Source organism: Myotis daubentonii, chromosome 17 (genome assembly GCF_963259705.1).
Source record: "Myotis daubentonii chromosome 17, mMyoDau2.1, whole genome shotgun sequence".
Lineage (NCBI taxonomy): Eukaryota > Metazoa > Chordata > Mammalia > Chiroptera > Vespertilionidae > Myotis > Myotis daubentonii.
This window is the reverse complement of record NC_081856.1, coordinates 24,289,243-24,308,026: the sequence shown is the minus strand read 5'-3', so window position 1 is coordinate 24,308,026 and position 18,784 is coordinate 24,289,243. Positions and strand designations below refer to the sequence as shown.

General features: G+C 37.5%; 1 protein-coding gene across 2 annotated transcripts in view; it reads right to left on the bottom strand.

Annotated features, from left to right (window-relative positions):
- TOX (thymocyte selection associated high mobility group box) overlaps nt 1-18,784 on the bottom strand; it is a 299,605-nt gene that overhangs the window by 49,948 nt on the left and 230,873 nt on the right. The window lies entirely within an intron of this gene.

The window sequence follows — 18,784 nt, the reverse complement described above, 5'->3', positions numbered from 1 at the left end:
AAGTTTCAAAATATTGATGCTTATTAGAGTGTCAGCACTATATAATTATTAGTGATTACAGCCTTCACAGCAATTCATGAAATCCTTTTTTTATTGTGATTATTTAAGAAAGGTCTGGGAGTTAAGCATGCTGTTGTTCTCAGTTTAATTCTATACAGCTAGTGTTGGCCAAAATGACCTACTAACTTCCAGACTAAGAACGCTCCCAGACTGGTATTAACCAATTGATTAACTGACTATTGAAATGACTTGACGACACAGTCAGATTTGAAAGTGATTCTCTAAAGTTGCAAGGTCACCATATTAATCCATTATGCTATCTGGGTCACTGCTTTTTAACCTTAATGAGACTCACTCGTGTAATTCAAGCAATGAATTTTGTTTCTGCAAGGCTTAGAATTAAAAGCATTGGAGGATGAAGCTCTTAACGTATCCAGAGATCAAATGTGTGGTATAAGAGGAGTATAGTGGATTTCATTGAACATTTCTCTGGCATTTTCAAACTTATGGGGAATGATGGGGAATATTTCATGGTGCTTATAGAAGCAGCTCAGTTTTTTCATTCTGAGGGACGTTGGAGATTTTATGCAGTTCTTGCTTTATATGACAAGAGAGAGAATAAAAGAAAAAAATGGGAAAAAAGAAAAGCAATGAAGGGATGTGGTTAGTTATATTTTGGAACTAATAAAAAAATGAATAATGTTATCTTTCTCGGTTTCATTAAAAAAAAAATTCCACATGGTGTCAGAATGCCTAGTAATTACCTGTCTGCAAATGTTATCATGACAAGGAAATATTGTAAAAGTTAATTAAATAACTTAGTCACAGATTTCTTTTCCTTTTGGTAATAAAATCATTTTCTACTAATGCTCTCCAGTCATTTTACCAACTTAGTTGTTTCCATCTGAAACTGATGTTGTGACGGAAGAGGTACCTGCCTGTGGTAGGTTTACCGTCTTCACCATGAGGTCTCTTCTTAGTCAGTATCACCCCTTCAGACCTTTCCAGCTCTTACTCTGCTTCATCTTCAGACTCAGTCCTAGATATTCTAGAACTGTGGTTCTCAACCTTCCTAATGCCTCGACCCTTTAATACAGTTCCTCATGTTGTGGTGATCCCCAATTTCATTGTTACTAATTGAACATAATTAAAGCACAGTGATTAGTCAAAAAAAAAACAATATGTAATTATATATGTGTTTTCCGATGATCTTGGGAGACCCCTGTGAAAGGGTCGTTCGACCCCCAAAGGGGTCGCGACCCACAGGTTGAGAACCGCTGTTCTAGAATCTGGTTCTTCTTGGTGAGGGCTTAGGATGGCCCACGGTTTTGTACCTGCTCATTTTCTGGTCCAAATCAACAACTCCCCTCATTCCCCATAATTTAAACTATATTCCTCCAATCCTTCAAAAGTAGGTCATAGTTGTCTTTTTTATGAAGTCCCTCATTAAGTAGTCATTACTATTCAATGATACATATTAGAGCTTCAGAGATCCTTAGTGACATTTTTTTCATCTATGGAAGAGAATTATTAGGAGGAGGCCATAGTACTGGCTTGTTGAATGTCTGTAGAATTAAAAGAAATAGGTAGATAGATAAATAAGAATGAATAAAGCCCAGAGAAGTTAAGTTACTTCCCCAAGCCACAGAGTTGGAGTTAAAATCAAGATCTCTCGATTTCAGTCTTTGATATTTCCTACAGTATTAAGCAGCTGATTCAACATTTTATGTTTCCCACAGAGAGCGTTATAGTTAACTAAAAATAATCAAAAACACCTTGTCAAATGTTATCTGCCTAAATTGATTATTTTTATCTGGTCTATTCATGTTGCCTCCACTCACATTTACTAAAATAGTTTTTCTTCCTTCTTAGCTGTCCCCAAATTCTATAATCTGACCTTTCATATGAAATGATACTAGCTTCTACAGATATTCTTAAAGTTGTATCACTGTCATAGGGTACCATGAAAATCAGAACTGACTTTTGAAAATGCACAGAAGAGGTAGTATATACTATACTCTCTCAAGTCCTACTCTGAAGTCCTATTGTATTTTTTCTTAGATTCTATTTAGAACAACTCTCTCACTGTGAGCCCAGAGTAATGGATGCATATATGGGTACTCTCCTATACATGGCAGCCCCTCTCTCAACCCAACAAAGCACTCACATGCATGTTCAAACATACATGTTTGTAGGAGAATACATTTTCATAGTCTTGTAAATTAAAAATGTTTACTAACAAAAACATTTTAACTAAATTATCTTTCCAAAAGTATTTAGCTAACTGATATCACGATTTCTCCTTCACATAAATCTCAGGTTAAAAGCATGAACAGTTTGTAACTTATCTGTTTGGACCGTGCTTCTTAATCTCACTCTTTCAGAAATATCATTGTTTTCAACATGATACTGCAAAGTATGATTTTTAAGTTAACTTATATATAGTTTCCAGATTCATGACTACAACCAAGGGTCCTCAAAAGTCTAAAACGATCTCACCCTATATCACCTATCTCTCTCATCAGTTTTTAATCTTTTTGATTGTTTGCTCATGTTAATTAGTGTTGAGGGTAGATCACTGACTGCTAAAATTTGTGTTCCCACCTTTGGACTATTGGTAGAAGGGGGTGGTGCATGGCAAAAGAGGGGTAAAGAATCAATTCGGGTAGGGACAGTGAAGTACTCAACAGGGAACCTCTTTTTCAACAGACTCATCAGTAGTTGAAAATATCTTATCACCAATGGTGTTAGGCCAGGCAGACAAACAGCAGTTTTAACACCAAATCAAAGGACAATTTTTTCTGTTTAGAGGGTAGGGAGCACAAATTAGAAAGCATACTCCTCTCTTAGGTCTCTGATGCACTTAGAAATAGATCTTAACACCCATGGTGACATTTGGAAATTAGGAGGAGTATTTTTATTTTTTAAACTACAAAAATTAATGGAGAGGAAAGAGAGATAGGAACATCAATGATGGGAAAGAATCATGGCTTGGCTGCCTCCTGCACGCCCCACACTGGGGATGGAGCCCACCATCCGGGCATGTGCCCTGACCAGGAATTTAACCGTGACCTCCTGGTTCGCAGGTTGATGCTCAACCACTGAGCCATGCTGGCCGGGCTGGAGTATTTTTATTTCATCTTGCTTTCTTAAGAGTCAGTTCAGTATCAGTCACTGCCTAATAGATAATATGGGGAAAATATGGATGGAATCTGATTACTTACTGACAATTAGCTCATGAATGAAAGCAAATGTTTTGATTACTGGCTTCCTTCTAGAAAGATATTGATTTAATTACAGGTCTTAATGTCAAATACACAGCCTCAACTTGTAAAGTATTATTTCCAATATTTTTAACTTATTGTGAATAATTCACTTACATCATGCTTATGACAACTGCTGCTTTCTCGGATTCTCCATGACCCCTCTACTGACTTTTTCCTACGACTTCCCACCACCCCTAAATGATTCCCTAACATTCTGTTACTCATTCACATTTCTTCCACCCAGCTAAGATTCATCATGATTTTGTTAATGGGGAACGTTTTACACTGAAATGTACAGTTCTGACCAAAACTCCAGGTCTAACTTTGCAATTGCCTGTTAGACATCACTACTTGGACATCACCTCTGCTAGAAACATGAACGATGTTTTCTTTCTCAAACCTATTTTGTAAAATGTGTCCAATTTCTGTTGATGACACCTTCATTAGCCATGTCACCTCTATGCAAATGTTCTAGTAACTTTTGATTCTTTCCTTTCCTTTCAAACTCTTCTGAGTTCCATTGAGTCTACTCTAAAATATCCCTCCCATCAGCCCTTTCATTCCCACACCCATTCATGTATTTCAGGCCTTTATTATCTCTCCACTTACAATAGTACTTGACTAAAAAGCATCTCTTCACATCCACCCTGAAGGGTACTGCAAAATTAATCTTCATGAGCTATAGACTCAAAAACGTCCCAATGATATCTGCCTACCAAATTAAGTCTAATCTCTGGCATGCCATTGAAGATTCCAAATAAACCTTATTGCCTATACCTGTTCTTCACACACTGTATTGTTCAGCCAAACCCAGTTAATTGCTATTCTTTGCCTATGTCTCTCCCCTTTGAACATGTGTCTTTGTCTATGCTGTTCTTTTAGCATTCATTTTCTGAGCATCTGCCGTCTGAAGTTTTAAAAAGCGGTTTAAAAAATCTCACTTTGCTCAGTGATTTGTGGTTTGCACAGTGTTTTTACTTATTGAGCTTTGTAATTCCCCTTTGAGGCAGCCCTTAGGAATGACTGTTTTGCACAAGTTTATTGAGGATGGGAGAGGTTAAATGTTCTCAGATCTTTCTACCAACAGAGATTAAAGCAGAAATGAAATATGATCATTTTATTTTACATATGTGTTTTCTTTTTTACAATACTTTTATATCCAAGCCCTAAGTATATTTTAAAGTCAAGTTCAAAAATCAGCTCATCTCCAAAGCTTTAAGAACCTTTCTACTCTGAACTGGGAAGCATTTCTTTAGGGGACACCACTTTTAAATCTCTTAGTCTAATGTGTATGTACTTTCTAGAGAGTAATCTTGATCAGTACACAACTAATTAAATTAGATATTTCAAGTATTCAAAATTATTTGCTGAGTCATATAAATGAAGAAATAAATACTACAAGTATGAACTTACTATAACCGGTTTGATGATTTTTCTTCTTTTCTGTGACCTTGATCTAACATTATTCACAAGATGAAAAAATTTGAATGATGTCTCTTTCCCTTTATGACAGAAACCTCAAGCTATAACCTCCTTGACACTCATTATACTTTTGTCCTGAGGGACAGGCCTCCATTATTTAGCTGTCTAGCCAAGAAGCTAGCTAACAGAGGGCATTTCCTACCTTCCTTTGTAGCTTTGTATGGCCATCTGACCAAGTTTTGACTAATAAAATGTAAGTGCAAGTGTTGGGTGGTACTTCTGAGAAGTCTTCCTAAAGGGAAAGATTCACTTTGTTTTGTTCTTTCCTGCTGGCAAAAAGGTGTGATTAGAGCTTGGGAAAACATCTTGGACCCGAGTGTCTATTATGGAGCTGTTATCACCGTAATGACTAGTTATTAATATTGATAAAGAAAAGAAAGCAAAAGGGAGTCAGATATTGTGGGCATGTTCAGCTGGAAACAGAGGCCTGTCTGCTTCGCTAGGAACCTACAGCTTCACACTCACTCCAGGGACTGGAGCATCGGCCCACCAAGGATGAACCCCCTCCTTTCCATCCTTGATGGGGGTGGGCAGGGGCAGAGCAGGGAACGATGAGGACATGCTCAGTAAAGACAAAATGGCACAGGGAGAGGTGCTGAACCACAGAGGCCTGGGAGTCTAACCTGGGAGAAAGATCATTGCTGGGTGGGGGGAAAGGGTGAATCCACTGCAAATGTATGAAATCTTGAAAAGTTAGTTGGTTAAGCGCCTGGTAGTTATCCCAGAAGACAAAGGATCTCTCTCTCTCTCTCTCTCTCTCTCTCTCCTCTCCTGCACCCTCCATCGCCATGTAGTCTTAGCAGCCGCATGGCCCAAGGGTTTGCAGATTCCACACGCAGGATGCTGGACTGGAATGCACTTTAATATGGAGCACAAACTACGGGCCGTGGCCTTGATGCTGGCTGTACTGAAGACAAGACCGGACTTCTTCCATGGCAAGGCGGGCAGAGATGGGACATTAGAAACCCAGGGGTTTACTTCCACATTCATAAATACTTCTCATCCTTTCGTGTGAGTCTCAGGAAATTCTTTTCCTGGCAACATCGCAAGAAATCCACTTCCACCGATAACAGAGCAACCAAGGCTGGGACAATCTACTTACTATGGGAGTCTTTAATGTGAAGGGGAAGTAAATGCTTATCTTTTTTAGAATCACCGTCATTTTGAGTTTCTATTATATGCAGCTGAGCCTAATTTAACTGATATACCCTAACAGATTATAAACTCAAAAAAGCAGGGGTAGAACGTATTTTGTTGACCATTGTAGGCCTAGTATCTAGCACAGATCTTAGCCCATTGTAGGTACTAAACACACATTTCTTTTTTTTAGAATGCTTTTTATTGATTTTTTTTTTGAGAGAGAGAGAGAGAGAGAGAGAGAGAAAGAGAAAGAGAAAGAGAGAGCTATCCATGAGAGAGAAACAGTGATCAGCTGCCTCCTGCATGTCCCCTTCTGGGGATCGAGCCCACAATCCGGGCATGTGCCCTGACCTGGAATCAAACCAGCAACCTCCTAGTGCGTGGGATGTTGTTCAGCCAACTGAGCCACACCTGCCAGGGCTAAGCACAGTGGTTCTCAACCTGTGGGTCGCAACCCCTTTGGGGGTCGAACGACCCTTTCACAGGGGTCACCTAAGACCATAGGAAAATACATATATAATTACATATTGTTTTTGTGATTAATCACTATGCTTTAATTAGGTTCAATTTGTAACAATAAAAATACATCCTGCATATCAGATACTTACATTATGATTCATAACAGTAGCAAATTTACAGTGATGAAGTAGCAACGAAAATAATTTTATGGTTGGGGGTCACCACAACATGAGGAACTGTATTAAAGGGTTGAGGCATTAGGAAGGTTGAGAACCACTAGCTAAGCACATATTTCCTGAGTTACACTAAATAGATGTGTAGGCCAGGTACAATGAGGGTTGGTGACGCTGGCTTCATATACACAGTATTATAAATCCTTGATCTCTTGGGAACTACATTTGCTACATTCCCAGGACTCTAATGTCTCAAAGGTCCTTTCTAATATGTGTATTTCTCATGTTGTTGATTTTGAGGCCAGTGAGATTCATTTTTTTCTCAGCATAAAGTACTGCATAGCAATGGCATTTTAGTTTCGAATGGCTCTTAATATGTATCTTCCCATCGGAGAAACTCAATCCATTAAAAATAGGTGCTAGATTTTACTGTTTGTTTTTTAGTCAGAACTGTTTCCTTAGCTTTTATAGCTTTCTACTGAGGACTAATATTGTTCTATAATTATGGGAACTAAAAAATGTCAATTAAAATAATGGAGGAAGATTATGATGATAAAGAGAAGATTTCATTTGTTTCTTCAAAACCTTGTTCCAATTAATAGAAAGCAAGAGCTCAATTAAAACCAATTAGGAAACCAAAGCAGATATCATATATTCTCCCTCATGACCTGGCTTGTAATTCATGGCTTGATGCTAACACCATGTTCCTTTCTCCTCTTGCCCAATTACCTACAGTGATAAAAACTGCAGGTGGAGGACAGCCCTCATGTGAGAAACTCCGGGCACTCTGATACATGTTTCAGCCTGAGTTTGCCCTTATTTTCCTTGGATTTTCTTGGAAAAGGAAAAAACAATACCCAGGTTGCTCATCTTGGATTATTTTTTTAAAATGAGCAACATATTGGTGTAACTGTAATAACAACAACAAAAAAATATATTCTTGGAGCAACATCAGTTGTATTAGTGACTACAGAGTGTTAAAACTGTGCACTTGAATGGCACCAGAACTGAAGACCTGCATTTCAGTGTTTAAAGCTGTGCATTTCACAATCTTTCCAGAGTCTGTTTTCTTTTTTCAAATATCAGCATCCTTCCCGGTCTAACATGCGAGCCTTGAAAGCTATCATTATCTCTGCCTCTAGCAGACAATCCATATCAAAACAGTTGTACACATAAAACCCTAACGACATCTTGGCTCGCTGTGATCCAGCTGTTTGAGTGAACAGCAGTTGGTGAACAGAGCCTGGAACATGGGGAGGCCTGAGGCCTATTTGCTAATGTGGCTCACCAGCTGCTGCTTTCTGTGGTCTTTGCAGGCAAGGCCTGGAAGTCTGCCAGTTGCAGCAGGAACAGGAGAACGCGAGGAATCTCTGAAGCCCTTCCATTTACCCCTGTCTGTCAGCGTTTGACACCCTTTGCTGTTGAGTGCTTTCCCCAGGGCTGGAAGGAGACCCTGCAGGCTTAGGCTGAGACAAGTGCTCATACTCCGTTCCTTTCATACCCACCATCAAACACTAGCCGTCCTTAGCATCTAAATAAAGCCTTCTGAACCTGGCTTTTGCATGATTAATCAGGCCAGGAAGGCTAAGCAGATCCATTTTTCTTAGGAACAATGCACTCTAAGAGGCTACGAGAAGAATGTAAATGTTGATATTATTTAATTCCCTAATTTGATTGCATATTTTTGCCAGGAATTCAATTAATATGTAAATGTATATACCAGAACAAATGTGTGGGTAAATTTAATAATCAAATTTTATGTATTATTTTTCTAAAGGCATTTTCCAAGAGCAAGCTAAATTATTTGTTGTCCCAACAAATTAGATTGTTCCTACGTGACCTTCTTGTGTGACCTATTTATTATTTAAAAAAATGCGTACTTTAAATAAACTTTAACATGTTTGCTATTAGACTTGGGACATTGAAGACTGATAATGTCAAAAGAGAGGAAACCTGGAAAATACACTTGCAAAGCACATGCCATATTTTGAAAGACTGGGAAAAAAGAGGTGCAAAAGAAAGACTGGACATTTTTATGAAAATGTTTTTGTTTTTTTTAAATTCAATATTGGATCAGAATAACTTGATTTCAACTCTAAAGTTCTAAAAACAACATTAGTTTTGATTTTGACACTTGGGACCTGCTTTTCTCCCAAAAGACAATGTGAACATGTAGGGCTCAGATTTCTTTAGAATACTCTAAAATGGACTATTTGTAGTTTGTAGTTAGTCATTATAAAACCAGTTATCACGGGAAAGCAAAACTCTGGAGCACAATTCATTAGATGCTTGTCAAATGAGAGGACATAGCACTCTCTAGAACCACCGTCTCTGGAGAAGATTAATGCCACCTCAAAATCAAAGCCTTATTCTCACCGAAACCTCCACAGTGCCTGGCCATCCTCCTCCTGCAAACTGTGGCCTCGCCTCTCCTTACTAAAGAGACTTGTTGTGTTAGAGGAAAATATAATTGAGAGTTTTAAACTTCATGCTAAAAATTATACTGGCCATAGATCATTTGACCAGTTTTTAATTTTAAAACTCCCAGGGATGAACCAAAGATCAGACACTGACTGTCAGACAGCCACAGAGGGAGTGACCTCTCAATGTCCTCAGTGTCCTTGCTGGGTGCTGGCTCACATCCACTAGAAAGAGGGGTCTTAGTTGCCCCTGTGTGTGCATCTGTATTCATTTTTATAAATATAATGCAAAAGCAACTTTATGCCATTCTATTTGATTTCTTTCTCTTCCTTTTTCTAGATCGGAGGTGTTGTCCTATAGTGGAGGGAACCCTGCTCATGACATCATCAGGTTGGCTCTCTTTCTAACAAGTTGTCTAACTTTTTCAACCTCTGTAATAGTGGCAATAAGTTTTTAATAGCAAATATTTATTAAGCGCCTACTATGTGCTAGGCACTGCTCTAGGTACCAGGTAAACCATAGTGACCAAGCACACTGGAATCTCTGCTCTTATGCAACTCACTGTCTAGTGGGGGAGAAATAGGTAATATGATAAATAAGTATTTCATGTAGTTTGGTTGTGATAAGCTTTAAGGAGATAAATATGAGAGAAATGCACTGACCTAAATGCTTGCTTTATATTATGATTGTAAGGGTTAACCGGGATTATGAAGATATTTTGTCAAATGTAAACTCATTTGTGTGGTGGTTGCTCATATCCATTACCTTTTGTGGAAGTTTCTGATGTTTATCACTTTTTAAAATATGCTTTTTATTGATTTCAGAGAGGAAAGGAAAGGGAGAGAGAGATAGAAACATCAATGATAAGAGAGAATCATTGATCTGCTGCCTCCTGCACGCTCCTTCCTGGGATCAAGCCTGAAATCCAGGCATGTGCCCTGACTGGGAATCTAACCGTGACCTCCTGGTTCATGGGTGGATGCCTGGCATTTTTATCATCCTTGAGTCTCTTTTTATGACTAGTTCTAGTTCACAATGAGCCTTGGAAAGAGTTGCAACCAAGCATTCTGGTAGCCAAAGCTTGTGTTAGTGGAGACCTTTTCTGGAGTAAGCTGGACAGCTTATGTCACAGAGCACAGGGTTTTATTGTGGGAAAGTAGATTTAGATCAGATAAATGTTGAACTTATAACCTGGATTTTAATAGCTCCCTGATCAAGGTTAATAGGCTAACTGATAGATACAAAGTTCAAGAAATTTAATGCATTTAATGCATTCCAGTTCATAGTACACCACTCTCTTCTATCAACTCTGTACAAATAATCTCTCCTTTGGATCATGATGACGGCCAGGAGGTTCTGGGTATAGGTATGCCCTTCAGTCACACAGTAGGAAAGATGTTTCTGACTCACATCGAGGCACCTGCCAACACTATTTGTGGCCTACTGTTATTGATACACTATCAACACCCATATTTCCAAACGTAACACTGGGCTTCTCTGTGCCCTTGAAAGGGTCCCTCTGCTCAGATCACATAAAGGAAACACCACAATGTGCAACAGGCAAGCTTGACAATGAGGATCTCGCAAAATTCCAGTTAATGGCAGGACATGAAGGCTCATGGACTAAAAGCTCTGCCTTCTTTAAAAAGGTTTGGGGGACCAGATGGTCTACCCTGTGGTCCCCAAAACATTCGAATTAGTAGTTCCTACAAAACTGTACACCTCTGGAAACAGGAGTGTCTGAGTCTGCTTTGGCTCTACTTGTGATTAGAGTCAACAAAGTGCCCTCCCCCACACTTTTTTTTTGTATAAATTGAGTCTTTTGTTTCTGTACTACAAAGTGTAGGCAGTGCTTTGCTCATGGGGCTATAATCTTATATTAAAGTGTATTCCAACATGCTGATGTCTGTTCACATCTCCTCCACTTTGATGTGCCCAGGGAAGGGATTGAATAATGTGCCTTATTTTCAGAACACTTTCAAAAGAGTGTGTGCATTGACACAAAAAGAATGGATTGTAAGGGTAGGTGATAAGAAAATTGGGAAATGCTCTAAGACATGCCCTACGGGAGTTGTGGTTTACCTATGAGAACTAGCTCTGTGTAGTTATAGCATGACAAGTCAGCTGAAAGGATTCTCTATATGTAAACCTGAAAATTTAACTGAGTCCCATCCTTTCCACTGCCATGCTAACGGGATGTTCGTAAAAGTGGAGATGTCAAGTGGAATATTGACTTCTCAACATCAGTTCAGAAAAGTGATTTTTGAGTTCATTTAGAGGCTCTTAAATCATTAGATACACATGACATTCACTTACAAGTACAGTTCAAGAAGCAAAATTAAAGCCTTATATTCTGCTTCTGCCAGATAGCTCTCCTATGCAGACTGTATGCTCCTAACTTATTAGGGACTTGAAAAAAAGTACAATTTTAAATTACTATTTTATTATGGAAATATTTCAATAATCCTTTTAATAATATATTATAAAATGTTAAAATAGCGTGAAACTAAGATAGGAAAAGGCTGGAAATCATCTTCTATTGAGTATAGTATTAATAACTTGGGTAAAATCAGTCTAGGAAAATTACAATGTCTTTTAGTTCCTTTAAAGTATCTGACTCTGTAAGTGACCTTAAGCTTCTTTAAAACAATTAAAAAATTTAAATATTTGTCTGCCAAAACTTTATAGCATGTTAGATAATGAGATGAAAGTCGTTTTATACAGTTTCTATATTTCTGGGTATTTGTAATTTAGTCAATATTAACATTATTCACTCATTTATGCTTTTATACACTTTGAGTCATATAAGGTCAAGGTCTCAAAACTAATCATAAGAACTACTGACTGCTATTCATGTTAATATAATAACCATTTCTTTAAAACAACTGCCAATAAATTTCATTATAAAAAGTTATTAAAAGGGTTAAAAACCTATTAAATGTCAAAGACTTGCCTGACTCAAACTTCTAATAAAGAAAGAGAATAGGTTTTCTTTTTGAATTATTTAAATCTTTACTGACTGTGCACTGAACCATGAAATTAGAAAAGTGTTATTAGAAGTGTTCTCTGGTTTTTATAAAAGTTGGAGCCCGAATGTATCACGCCATAGTCTTTAACCAGACTGGTTATAGCAGTAGGTTTTTAATCCCAAATTCATGGCTTCTGCTGATATAAAGGCCCTAATTAAAACTCTATCCTGTAACTTGGTGATAATAAAATTATTATTACAGAAGCACACATGTTCGTTTAGAATATGTGAGCTACATGTTCTAATTTTAATTTGGACAAATAGCTTCGATTTTTTTTTTTGATCTTTCAATGTCCATTAACATTAGACCCACTTAACCAATAATTAGGTTTTAATATAGGTTCTTTTTAAAACTAAAATTAAGAATTCGAAATAATCTGTCACTTATAGGTTAAACATCTACCCGATATATGTTAAAATTTGACAATTATTGTCTAAAACGTTTTAAAAGATCTTAATTCTGTATGATTATAACCCTAGGTGATGATGACATAAAATAAGTTTTGGTATCAGTGATAAAAAATAGCAAATATCCTTTACATTGTAAACCTGTTTCTCCAAGAAAGTATACTTATTTACAACCGATTTGAACTGGGCTTTACCTAACGAATAGGTAATTATCCACGGGTTAGTCAGTGCCCTCCACTGCGCAGTGCTAGCTAGCCTGTGGTAATTGTGCTCTTACATTGTCTTTTAATATTATCTAATACTTCTTGGCCCCAACTTATATATCGAGCACAGTACTAAGAAGTTTATATGCATTGCCCTACTCAACCCTCATAACAACCAGGTGAGACCATCACACCTGTGAAGATCCAAAGGCCCAGAGAGGGGTTTCTTCCGTTATTTAATTTGTGGGTCTGCAGGAATTTGTCACAGGTTGCTGGACCTCGAAGCCCATATCATAACAAGAGCACCCGTGCCATGGACCCTGTGTATGATCTGATGTTTTCAGATGTTCCTTTAACACAGGGTGGTTGGAAAAGCTGACTTGGGAAGATGCAGCTGGAACCTAGAATGACTGAATTGTGTGCACTGATATCTTGGGAAGGAAATTCAATTAGAAATATTTTTCCTGAACACTTACTCGGTGCCTAGTATTATGAAAGGTCCTAAAGGAAAGAAAGACAGATAAGATTGTCCCTGTGCTTGACGAGCTCACAGTGTAGGGAGACATACTACAATACAAGTCAGAGGGGATTAATTCCTGTAACCAGAAATACATTGCTATAGAGGAAGGAGTGTGACTTCCGAGCCAGGGACTAATGAGTGACAGATGGGACTGAAATGTGTAAATAATGCTGCAACAAGGAGTCTGTCTGCATTGCACTGAAATTGCAATGAGCATCTCCGAGGATTAAGAATGCTTTCTAACACAGCAAGGCATTTGAAAAATGGAATAAGTATAATTTAACTCTGAAGGCAATTTGATTGACACTAGACACACTGATTATTGGATGGTCACTATACCTGTTATGTTTTCATAAAAGTAATGATTTGTCTAAGATAATGTGAAATAAAATTGAACATAAAATAATTGTGTGACTCTCCCACTAAAGTAATTAATGATTTTAGACCTAAATATTCAATACATAATCAAATCATATTTTTAAAAATTGTGATGTAGAGCAATCTGATCGTTTGACTTCTGCTGGGAATTAGTAATTTGATCTTCAAATGTTTTATTTTCTGCATCTCAGGATGGTTAGAGGTACAGTCTCTGGTTTCAAGACTATATGTTAGAATGTATTCTGAAGTATCAAGTTGTTCTCACTGAAAGAAGCCCATAAAATGCACTAACATTTCATGCTGCATTATCAGGAAGACCATTTTATCAGTCCCCAAAAGTTTTAAAAATAACTTGGGCTCCTTCATTAGATAATAAAAAAAAAATCATGGTCATACTAATAGTAGCGATTTCAATCTGGAACTTTACAACATCCATTTCATTAACTAAAAATGTTGCTACATAAATTATGCTTTCACGAGCCACTGACTTAAACATTTTGATTAAAACCTTTCTTTGTATTTCCCCACTTGTCAACCGGTGCCATTCATTTGTTAGTGAAACTTTTTCCAGAGGAAAAAAGAAAACAGAACATCTGCAAGAGAAGATGGGGAGGCATGTCTCACTGTGGGTGTAGCTTGAAGTCTGTTCTTAGAATACCTTGCCAACCGTTCTCCTCCAGTTAAACACCCAGTTCCCAATGAAATGTAATAAATATTCTTTCTATAGTGAACCTTGAAGTATTTCAAGAACATGGTTTTCCTCTGGGTAATCACTTGGCAGTGCGGTGGCTGTGCGATGCGGACTAACTGCTGGTCTGTGGACCTGCTCTCCCTAGCGAATGCCTTTCTGATCTTTAAAATGCCACGTGACAAGAAGAAAAGTAAAGTACTAGTCAGCTGAGAAGTCTGCTTGGTTGGACTCATTAATAGAGATTTTAATCTGCCAGGGGAATTTATTTTTAAATTTATTATTTTATTCCTTTAATCCATCAATGTTAATAATAGCATTGACCTTTTTTTTTTTTTTTTTTTTTTTTTTTTTTTTTAACAAAAAGAACTGCTATCACCTTAGGTAAAGCCTTAAAGCCTATTTAGAGGCTAAATCCATATACTAACAGAGCTATTTAAATACTAAAATCCTGAATTGTAAAAGCGTTTACTTGCATTTACTTATACAGAGATTGGTGCCTGAGAAATGACATATTCATTAAGCATTGGTTCAAAAGGAAAGCCCACCAGGAGCAGGGTTCTGGACACTGGAGATGACGAATTATTTTAGAATTTGCATAATTTCTAAGCTGATGAACCACAAACATTTCAATGCCACCACAATAGAAATGGGAGCACCATTTATTACTAAAATTTAACTGTAACAACGGACCCCTAGCTGTTATATTAGAATTTACTTTTAAATACACAAACGTTTGTGCTTTCTATACTTTTCTTAAGCAATGCCATGAGACAATCTTAACTTAGGTATGTTTTTCCCAAATGATAGCTGGCATCCATCAAAATAAATTAATTGGCAGAATGACAATTTAAGATAGAATAAGAATCTTTTTCACTGGTCAGTTACATACATTCATTCATACTTGTAAATCCGCTGTCCCCTTATTTCCTAATGCTAAAATAATTTAAATAGCAATGCCAGATTGAGTGGCTTTTAAAAGAATGTTAAATATATGTGCTACTGCAAGGCAAGGTATTTCTTGCAAGTTATGAAAAATGCACTTTGCTCATGGGTAAAATGTAGTTTAATGATATAGAAATAAGTTCATGGTTCCTCTGTATTGTATTTACAATTTTGTGTTGAAAACATATTTAATATCTCTAGCATAATTATATGACCACAAGATGACAACTCCAATAAATGGAAAAAAATCTCAATTACATTGATCAACTAAAGAGAGAAAAAACTCCACCATTAAAGTTTAGAGCCTATTATAAGGGAACAAGAAAAAGATATCTACCCTGCAGTTTTTAAAATTAAAACCATCTAATCATTTTTCTGCATCTACATTCATAAAAGCGAATAGAATTTTCCAGTTACAACTTATTTTCTGAAGAAGAAAATGCTCTTGGAAAAGAGAGAGTCAGAATCTTTTGAAAAAGTGCATTACAGTTTTATTTCCCCTTTCACAGTGTTAGGGGATTTTAGGATATCTATCTATCTATCTATATATATATATATATATATATATATATATATATATATATATTAATTTTCCCTGTTTTTAATGAGACAGGGTAATAGTTTTTTGGGGCTTATGTCTCTTGCCACTCTCACCCCCAAAACATTTATTGGATGTTACTAGGTGTGACAAACACACAGGTGCTGGCCAGGATTTGGAGGGGGTTGGGGACAGAGGAGCAGGATGGTCGGGGTTGGGGTTGGAGGAACTAAAAGGGAGGGGTCAAGAGAACAAGGCTCGCCCCTTCCCTGGCTCAAGAGCCGCCTTCTCAGAGACACTTGCCCTGACAAGTCTGAAGAGGAGACCTGTCCTTCGCATCCAGGCATCTTCTTTATGGCACAATCACAATCTAGAATTGGGCTCTGCAAACTTTAACATTCACAGGAGTCCCTGGGGCTCTTCCTAAAGTGTGATTTTGATCCAGGGAGTCTTGGGCGGAGCCTGCGATTCAGCATTTCTAGCAAGCTCTCAGGTATTGGCAATGTGGCTGGTACATGAACCCAAGCTTGAGTGGCCAGGCACCAATCAGCGTGTCTCTCGATGGTTTGGTTCTGAAGAACTAAGTAATTCAATTGCAGACTCATCTGGTAAAGTGCCAAGCTTTCCCGGGAGGGTTTTGTCTATTATGGTAGATTCTTCTGCTAATTATCATGCCAGGAGATTGTGGTATGGCATTACCAACTGACAACAGGCAATTTGATCTGGCTTTTCTGTAGGCTGGACTGATGATAAAGTTTTTTTCCTTCCAGGTTATTATTAATTAACAGGGGATAAGGAATGGAGGGGCCCCCATCCACCAAACTAGTCAGAATTCATTGGTTAATGTGAAAATAAACTATGATTCTTTGCCTTCAAAAATTTTCAAATTCTAGAGTAAAATCTTTCTAAAGTACGTAATTAGTTATTTAAAGTTTCTTAACATGTTAATAACAGGCCTGAACTAAATGAAAATAAAATTACAACTAAATAAAATTTGTGGGATGCAGTAAAAGCAGTGCTCAGAGGGAAATTTATACCATTAAATGTATATGTTAGAAAAGAAAAAAAGTCTAAAATCAATAACCTAAGCTTTTTTCTCAGAAACTAGAGAAAGAAGAGCAATTTAATTCTGAATGCCCACTGATTTTCAAGGTCAGATGTTATATGGAGAGGCACCCCTATAACATCTGAGCTTGAAAATCAGTGGGGATTCTGTCTGCCAGGGAGGGACAAGAGTCTGCTAGACACACAGGAACTCTCTTAAAGGGCAAGCACTCAAAATCTCATTCCCAGCCACTCACATTAGGCTCTGGCAAAAGGAGGATGGAGTAGACTAAAGTCATGTGAGGAAAGATTGGGTTTGTGGCTCTGGGGAGATAGCTGAAGGGACAGTCACTAGGATATGTGAGCCGTGTTCTTCTTCCTCAGTGCAGATGCCCTCTTTCTTGGGTAGAGCACTCCTTTCCCTACTGCATCAGCCTGCATGGATGCAATAGCCCCACCTCCTAGACTCCTTGTGGACCTACTCTGAGGGCTCGTGCCCTGCTGAGGAGTCTGCTGCCTGGCACCGGGTATAGGGGTCTGGCCAGACTTAGGGGTGTTAGTAACTAAGTTGTGTGGGTTTGTGGTTGGGGCCATTCCCTCCACTTTCCCTTGAACCTGACAGGCACCTCCCCCTCACATGACATGGTGACATGATTGTCTATGGAGCAAATCCCAAAGAATCAACAACAACAATAAAAACAAACACTTGGAAATAATAATCAAGTAGAGTATGAGTATGCAGGATATAATGCTTTCTTGTATATACCAGTAGTGAAAAATTAGAATTTAAAATTAAAAAAAGATGCCATTTACAGTAGCATTCCAAAAATGAAATATTTAGACCTGAATATAACAAAACATATACAGGTTTTATACACACAAACTACAAAACACTGATGATCTAAATAAATTGGGAGACTTCTGGAAGATTCAATATTGTTAAGATGCCAGTTCTTCTCAGCTTGATCTATAGGTTTAATTCAATCCCAATCAAATCTCAACAAGTTACTTCACAGATATCGACAAAGTGGTTTGAAGTTTATATGGAAAGGCAAAGAAGCTAGAATAACTAACAGTACTGAAGAAGAAAAAAGTTTGAGAACTCACACTTCTTGATTTCAAGACTTATTATAAAGCTACTGTAATAAAGACAGCAGCATATCGGTAAAGGAATAGACACATGGACCAATGAAACAGAATCAAGAGCCCAGAAATAGATCCACACAAATATAACCACTGATCTTTGGCAAAAGAACAAGGCAATTCAATGGAGAAATATAGTCTTTTCAACAAATGATGCTGGAACAATTGGACATCCATATATTAAAAAAAATATGCAAGATCTGTTATTTTAGTACTGGTGGGACTGTAAAATGATACACCTATTTTGGAAGACAACTTGACAGTTTTTTCACAAAACATAAAATTTAATGATGAAACTCATAGGTATTTATCTAAATCTTGTGAAAACTTATGTCTAACCAAGAACCTGCACAGAAATGTTTATAGCTGATTTATTCAGAAACATCAAAAAGTCCTTCAATAGGTGAGTGGATAAACAAACTCTAATATAACCATTCAGTGGAATATTATTTAGTGATTAAATGAAATAACAAACCTGTTAATCTCTTTCCCCCCTTCCCTCTGTAATCCCTCAGCCTGTTGCATGCTTCAATGTCTCTGGCTCTATTTTGTTCATTAGATTCCACATATGGAACTTATATGAACATATGCATAACCTATGGACACAGACAATAGCGCTGTGAAGGCCTAGGGGTGGAGTGGGAGAAGATGAGGTGCAGGGGGTCGATGGGGGAAAAGGGGGATATATGCAATACTTTCAACAATAAAGTCAAATTTTAAAAAATTCAATAAGCCATCAAGCTATGAGAAGGCATGGATGATAAGTGCATATTGCTAAGTGAAGAAGTCAGTTAGGAAAATCTGCAAAACTAGACGTAAACACCAATTGCCAGACATTTAGGAGGGAGAAATGATTAAACAGGTAAAACAAATATTTGAGGGTATTAGGACCGTGCTGTATGATAGTATAATGGTGAATACAAGAAGTTAATCATTTGTCAAAACCCA